The sequence below is a fragment of the Callithrix jacchus genome, chromosome 19, assembly GCF_049354715.1.
Source record: "Callithrix jacchus isolate 240 chromosome 19, calJac240_pri, whole genome shotgun sequence".
Classification (NCBI taxonomy): Eukaryota; Metazoa; Chordata; class Mammalia; order Primates; family Cebidae; genus Callithrix; species Callithrix jacchus.
In genome coordinates this window covers 32,044,037-32,052,512 of record NC_133520.1, presented here as the reverse complement: position 1 = coordinate 32,052,512, position 8,476 = coordinate 32,044,037, and positions in this window count along the sequence as shown.

Here is an 8,476-nt window from a genome sequence, read left to right as displayed (position 1 = left end):
AGGCTCGGCTATGTTGGGAAAAGGAAGTCTTTCTTGCCACCATTCTGCTATGGTCCCTCTGCCCAGGACACCACCCCAATCTAAATTTTATGACTGAGGAGATTTCTGGGACAGAGCGTTTTGCTCCTGCCTGGCTCCCCTTTGATAGGTGGTTTTTGTGCTGTGGGGTGAGAGGGAGCGAGATGGGTGAGGAAGAAGCTTTGACCGTGATCTAGACCTGTGTGTTTTGGCTCCTTTCCTCCAGACCAGGAAACTGACCAAGTGGAGCACGTGCTTCCGGCAGAGGACCGGTGGCCCCACTGAAGGACTGTCCCCACCCCCACTACACAAAAGCTGCAGAGAAGCCCCAAGGAGACTGATCAGCCACCATCTCTGATTTGTAATTTCACTAATGCTATTAAAGGGGCAGTTTGGGCCATTTGCTGGAGAGGACTGGAAAAGTTCCAGAATCCTTGGCTAATGAATCCCAAGTATTAATCCCATTAGTCTTCTACTGTCTGCCGCTTCTGACTAGGTCGCCCGACGCACCCCCTCCCAGTCTTCCTTCCCACGGAGAAAGCTCTCTGACCCCGACTGCTCATGGCCTGTTCCCGTAAGCCAGGACTGGCCTTGCTTACCAGGCTAGTTTTACCAGAAATTGAACAAGCAGCACAGGCTGTCACCCATGCAGGGCAATTGGGGTGATTGCCTCCAGAGAATCATAGAATCTTGGTTTGAGGAGCTCCAAGAGATCATGGAATTTTTTTTCCTCATAGCAGTGGTTAATAACCTTTAAAGGGCACACACGCAAAATCACTTTCTGCAGAAGGTCTAGGCTAGGTTTCAAGGTATCTGCGTGTCTAACAGACGTACTTACCGTTTTTATGCAGGTGGTCTACGAGCCATACCTTGTGAGATGACATTCCAGTTCTGCTATTCACCTGCTGTGTGATTTGGGATACACGACATCCTGTGAATGACTAGGGCCCCTACTTTTTTTTTTTTAATGATGTCTCCTGCCACCAGGCTGGAGTGCAGTGGTGCCATCTCAGCTCACGGCAACCTTCATCTCCTAGGTTCAAGCAATTCTCCTGCCTCAGCCTCCCTAGTAGTTGGAACTACAGGCGTGTGCCACCATGGCCAGCTAATTTTTGTAATTTTAGTAGAGACGGGGTTTCACCATGTTGGTCAGGATGGTCTTGATCTCCTGACCTCGTGATCCACTCACCTCGGCCTCCCAAAGTGGTGGGATTACAGGTGTGAGCCACTGCACCCGGCCCCTACTTTGGTTCTTACAGGTTCTGGGCCCCCTGGTTTCTGGCAGAAGGGAAAGCTCCATGATAATCAGTACACATCCTGAGTCTTTTACTTCGTATGTGAAGTACCATTGTTTGGGGACTTCTGCTTCTGGAACAATGGAATAGATATGCTTTTCCCTATACCTCCTGCTCGGTACATCTAAACACCCTGGACGTCATACATGACACAAACCTAAGGAGACTCTGAAAGGTGGAAGGTAAAAGGAAAACTGGCAAGAGACCTTGGAACCTGAGGAATAACAAGATTTTCTTTTTGCCTCATGCATCTCATCAGCAAATAGTAGGAAAACATTTGGACAAACCACCCCTCTCCCCATAGAAAAAGCAACAAGGAAAAAGAAAAAACATGTCATGAAAATAGCAAAAGAAAATTTTAACAATTTTCAATATCTTTAGAAATGTAAGAAAATATCCTACATCCATGAAACAAAAATAGGATTCTATAAAAGAAAACATTCAGAGAATAAGAAAGAGTTCTTGGAATTCAATATATATATATGGCAGAAATTTCAAAATTTAAAAACAAGTTGAAATATAAAGTTGAGGAGGTCTCCCAAGAATCAGAATAAAAACAGATGCAGGGATGAGTGGGGACGGGAGACAGAGAAGAGTTAAGAAAATTAGAGGATTAATTTATGAGTAATAGGAGTTCAGGAAAGAGAGAATAGCAAAATGGGGGAGACATTAGCCAAGAAATAATAATTAATTTATTTTTCCCAGAACTAAAGGGATATGAATTGCCACATTGACAGTTTTTATACTGACAGATTTTCTAGCCTATGAATAAAAAAGACAACAGAGAACATCTTTGAGTAACTTCCAGAAATCAGAAATAAATGAAAGACTCTAAATGCTTCTAGACATAAAACAAAACAACAACAACAAAGTTTACGTAGAAAGGATGAGGAAAAATACTAGAGGACGATGGAGCGATGCCTTCATAATTCTAAAGCAGGGGTTGGCAGTTGTAGCCTGAGAGCCAAATCCAGACCACAGATTGATTTTCTATGGCCCCTGAGCTAAGGATGGTTTTTCAATTTTTTAAAGAGTTATAACAAGAAAAACATAAACAAGACAAAGAATATGTTACAGAGATTATGTGTGGTTCCCAAAATCTAAAATATTTGTCCCCTGTTTTCTTAACAGAAAAACTTTGCCAACCTGTATTCTAAAGGAAAATTCTTTTCAAATTAAACTATTAAACGAGTGTAAGAATATGTAAAGCTCATTTCCAAACTCATTCTATGAGACCAGTATTGCCCTGATACCAAAACCAAAGACATCACCAAAAAAGAAAACTGCAAACCAACATCCCTTATGATTATTGATGCAAACATACTTAACGAAGTACTAGCAAGCCAATTTTCAGCAATATATGTAAGGATTATACACTGCAACCAAGTGAGACTTATACCAGGAATGCAAGGTTGATTTAACATACTAAAATTAATCAATGGAATACATCATATTAATGGGATCAAAGATAAAAACCATATGATCATCTCAATAGGCAAAGAAAAAGCATTTGATAAATCCAACAGCCTTTTATAATTAGAACACTCAACAACCTAGGGATAGAAGAGAAATTCTTTAATGTGATAAGAGACATCTCTGAAAAACCCACAGCTAATGCCATACTTAATGTCACAAGACTGGATGTTTTCTCCCAAAGATCAGGAACAAAGCAAGGATATTTGCTCTCATCACTTCTTTTCAACATTATACTAGAGGTTCTTCCAGGTCAACAGGTTAAGAAAAAGAAATTGAAGTAATCTATCTTGGAAAAAAAAAGAGAGATAAAACTATATTTGCAGATGACATAATCTTGTATATAGAAAATCTGAAGAAATACACTAAAAAAAACTATTGGAACTAATAAACGAGTTCAGGTGTGTCACAATGCAAGATCAATATACAAAAAATCAATTATATTTTGAATTACTGACAATTTAAAATCTGAAACTTAAGACATCACACCAAAAGCATTGGCAAAAAAAGCCAAAATAGACAAATGGGACCTAATCAAACTCCACAGCTTCTGCACGGCAAAAGAAACAGTCATTAGAGGGAATCAGCAACCAACAGAATGGGAAAAAATCTTTGCAGTTTACCCATCTGACAAAGGGCTGATATCCAGAATTTACAAAGAAGTCAAACAGATTTACAAGAAAAAATCAAACAAGCCCATTCAAAAATGGGCAAAGGATATGAACAGACACTTTACAAAAGAAGACATACATGAGGCCAACAAACATATGAAAAAATGCTCATCATCACTGGTCATCAGAGAAATGCAAATCAAAACCACATTGAGATACCATCTCACACTGGGGGCAGTTAGAATGATCATTAAAAAATCTGGAGACAACAGATGCTGGAGAGAATGTGGAGAAATAGGAACACTTTTACACTGCTGGTGGGAGTGTAAATTAGTTCAACCATTGTGGAAGACGGTGTGGCGATTCCTCAAGGACCTAGAAATAGAAGTTCCATTTGACCCAGCAATCCCATTACTGGGTATATATCCAAAGGACTATAAATCGGTCTACTATAAGGACACATGCACACGAATGTTCATTGCAGCACTGTTTACAATAGCAAAGACCTGGAACCAACCCAAATGCCCATCGATGATAGACTGGACTGGGAAAATGTGGCACATATACACCATGGAATATTATGCAGCAATCAAAAATGATGAGTTCGTGTCCTTTGTAGGAACACGGATGAATCTGGAGAACATCATCCTCAGCAAACTGACACAAGAACAGAAAATGAAATACCGCATATTCTCACTCATAGGTGGGTGATGAACAATGAGAACACATGGACACAGGGAAGGGAGCACTACACACTGGGATCTATTGGGGGAAATAGGGGAGGGACAGCGGAGGGGGGCAGCTGGGGAGGGATAGTATGGAGAGAAATGCCAAATGTGGGTGAAGGGGAAGAAGGCAGCAAAACACACTGCTACGTGTGTACGTATGCAACTATCTTGCGTGTTCTGCACATGTACCCCAAAACCTAAAATGCAATTTAAAAAAAAGACATCAACAAAATAATCACTTTTATTATCACAGCAAAAGGAAGAAAATGCCTAGGAATAAATTTAGCAAAATAAGTGCAAAATATGTGCACTGAAAACAACAAAACATTTTTGAAAGAAATTAAATATCTAAATAAATGGAAAGACATCCCACGTTCCTGGATTGGAAGACTTAACATTGCCAAGGTGATAATATTCCCCAAACTGATCTACAGATCCAATGCAATCACTGTCAAAATCCCAGATTCATTTTTCATAAATTCACAAGCGGATTCCAAAATTTATATGGAAATAAAGGGGACCTAGAATACCTAAAACAGCATTCAAAAAGAACAAAGTTGGAGGACTCATACTCCCAAGTCAAAACCTACTATAAAGCTACAATAATCAAGACAATGTGGTCCTGGCATAAGGATTGACATATAGATCAAATTAATAAAATTTAGAGTTCAGAAATAAACCTTTACATTTATGTTTAATTAATTTCAAAAATAGATTAAGTCAATTCAAAAAATATTCAATTCAAAAATATTAAGTCAATTCAAAAAAATATTAAGTCAATTTCAAAAATATTAAGTCAATTCAAGCATTTTCTTTTCACCAAATAGAGAAAACTAGATATCCATATGCAAAATAATAAAGTTAAATTTCTATCTCATATCATAGACAAAAATAACAAATAACTCAACATGGATCACATACCCAAATATAAGAGCTAAAATGATAAATCAGGCTGGGGGCGGTGGCTCATGCCTGTAATCCCAGCATTTTGGGAAGCCAAAGTGGGTGGATCATGTGGGGTCAGGAGTTTGAGACCATCCTGACTGACATGGTGAAACCCCATCTCTACTAAAAGTACAAAAATTAGCCGGGCATGGTGGCACACACCTGTAATCCCAGCTACTCCAGAGGCTGAGGCATGAGAATCACTTGAACCCAGGAGGCAGAGGTTGCAGTGAGCCAAAATCATGCCATTGCACTCCAGCCTGGGTGACAGAGAAGACTCCGTCTCTAAATAAATAAATAAAACCATAAATCCTCTAGAAAAAAAATGATAGGAATACATCTTTGTGATCTTTGGTTATGCAATGGCTTCTTAGATATAACTTCCAGCATGAACAACAACAACAAAAAAAAAATAGAAAAGTTGGACTTTATCCAATTTAGAAACTTTTGTGCATTGAAGGAGACTATCAAGAAAGTGAAAAGACAATTTATGGAATGAGAAAGTATAATAAATAATATGTCTCCAGAATATATAAAGAATTCTTAAAATTCAATGAAAACACAAGTAACTAAATTTAAAGAATGGCAAAAAAGTTGAATGGACATTTCTCCAAAGAGAATATACAAATGGCCAGTAAATACAGGAATAGATACTCAGCTTCATTAGGCATTAGGAAAATGCAAACCAAAACAGTAATGAGATACCACTCTATATTCAATAGAATCACTGAAATAGAAAAGATAGAGAATGAAATGTGTTGGTAAAGAGGTAAAGAAATTGGAACCCTCATACTATTGGTAACGTAAAAGGGTGCAACCACTTTGGAAAATAGTTTGGCAGTTCTTCAAAACGCTAAACAGAGAGTTAGAGTATAACCTAGCAATTCTGCTTCTAGGTGTATATCCCCAGGAGAAATGAATATACATATCTACACAAAAACTTGCATATGAATGTTTATAACGGAATTATTCAAAATAATCAAACGGTGGAAACAAACTAAAAGTCCATCAACTGATGACTGGACAAACAAAATGTGGTACGCCCAAACACTAGAATATTATTCAGCAATAAAAAAGAATAAATACTGGCTCATGCTCCAACTTAGATGAATCTTGAAAAAAATATGCTGAGTGAAATAAGTCAATCACAAAAGACCATGTTTTGTGCAATTCCACTTACGTGAAATGTTCAGAATCAGCAAACCCACAGAGTCAGAAGGTAGCTTAGTGACTACCTGCGGCTGGAGCAGTAGGTTGAGGGAAAATAAGTGAGCAAAAATGGTGGGACTGCTAATGTGTACATAATTTCTTTTGGGGATGTCAAAAATGTTCTAAAATTAAATTGTGATGGTTGCATAACTGTGTGAATATACTAAAACTCACTGAATTATACACTTTAAATGGGCGAATTTTATGGTATGCAAAATATATTTCAAAAAAGCTGTTAAAATACATAAAAACATTTTCAGATATGCAAGATTTCAAAAATTAACCTCCCACTTTTCTTTTCACAATAAGCTACTTGCAGATGTATTCTGCCAAAAGAAGTGAATAAACCAAGCAGGGGGGAAACATGGAATCCAGAAAACAGGAGCTTTAACACACAAAAGAGGCAAAGGGAATTCCCAGATTAATGTTTTAAGAGAAGCTCCCAATGACAGTTGTGTAGCAAATTAGAGACTTACAAGTAACAGAAGGACAAAATGCACCAGGAGGAAATCTCTGAGTAGAAAAAGAAAAAAGAAACAAACAGACTATCTAATGTTTGCACACATTGCAATGAATTTTATTGTTCTTTCAGAAAATCTGAGAATGAATTTGTGATAGATACCTGGAAAACCGAGAAACAAACAAACAATGAGGCAATTATTAAATCCAGGTAAAACATAAAGGAGTTTTATTGTATCTCCTAGATTAGCAGTGAATTGCATTTCCAAGATCATAACATCATAAACATCATAAAATCAATGCTCAAAATCAATGAGCATTGATGTTACCCATAAAGTAAGATTACTATATTGAGAGGATGGGGAGGAGGAATGGCGTGAACATATTAGGCAGCAGGAAAGTGGGAAAGGATGGTGTGAGGGAACACAGTCCTCATCTTTCACACAGGAGCCAAAAAACTAAACCCAAAAAAAAGGCAAGAAATAGTAGCATAATTTGCTGTTTACAAATAAAGAGGGAAAAATAAAAGAGTTGAAAGCAGTTGGTTCTAGAAAGCAGAAATTGAAGACCTTGGTGCAGAGGATTGTAATTTTTAAATTATGCATGTGGCAATATGATTTAATTTTAAAAACAAAACTAAAAACAATATTCATGTATCCGGTTTTTAAAAAAAAAAAAAAAGAAGAAGAAGAAGAAATCGTTTTTAAAATAAGGTAGACAGTGGTACTGCGGCCAGCCTTTCCACAGGACTCCTCAGCTGCAGCCCTCCAACCTGTTTTTCCTTTACTTCAATCTTCATCAGTCTCTCTCCTCGGTAAATTACCTTAGCCCCTAACCACCTGCTCCTGTCTGCCTCAGTATGGTATGTTTTGGCTTCTGCACCTGGTCCTCTTGCAGTCATCCAGGTCCATTTCCTCTCTCTTGACTCTTCTTTCTACTTTAGAATCCCAGACATAAGCTTGGGCCAGCTTGACTCAGAATCTGTCAGCCCCAGCCAATTAACTTGCTGCAGTCTGGTTTTCGTGGCTGCTCCACTCGCCTTGTACATACTCTGCATGTACATCAGAGGAAGCCATCATTCCTGCCTCTTCCTGTGCCTAGAGGAGGCTGCATTAAGCATGGCTTTCAGGTGGGTGGGCTGGCAAGATGAGTACAATGTCTCTCCTGAGAGCTGGATGCTGCATCTGTTAAAGAAGCCACAGACCACTTATAAGCCACAAGGTCACTCCCCAACTCATTCTAAATCCACTAAACTCATGGTTCCTTTTCAAGCTATGGAACCAAGTCTTCCCATTCCTGTAGTTACATAACTATATTTTGAGCACAAATGCAGCATATTTGTCTATATAGCATTTTATCTTTTGGCTTTTTAAAATATTGTTTATACCAATTATTAAAGCAGGGGGCAAGGATAAAAGCTACAAATGACATACAAGCAGACTCAAGGCATAAGTTCTCAGGCATAGGCTGGCAGCATGGATATGGTCCTTTCAGACCCTTGCCATTCCATGCAGAGGCATGCTTGGGATGAACGTAGCTTAGAGTACCACGTGTATGCTGTGTAATCCAGGAGAGGGACCATAGTGCTCCACTGTCTTGCATATTAATGATGGATGTGGGAAGAAATAGATCCTTAGCTTTGCAATTGGTTAAAACCTTGTCAGCACGAGAAATAGCCTGTCCCACCAGCAAAATCATGTGAGGAGTTTTCAAATCAGCATTGACTCCAACCCGAGTT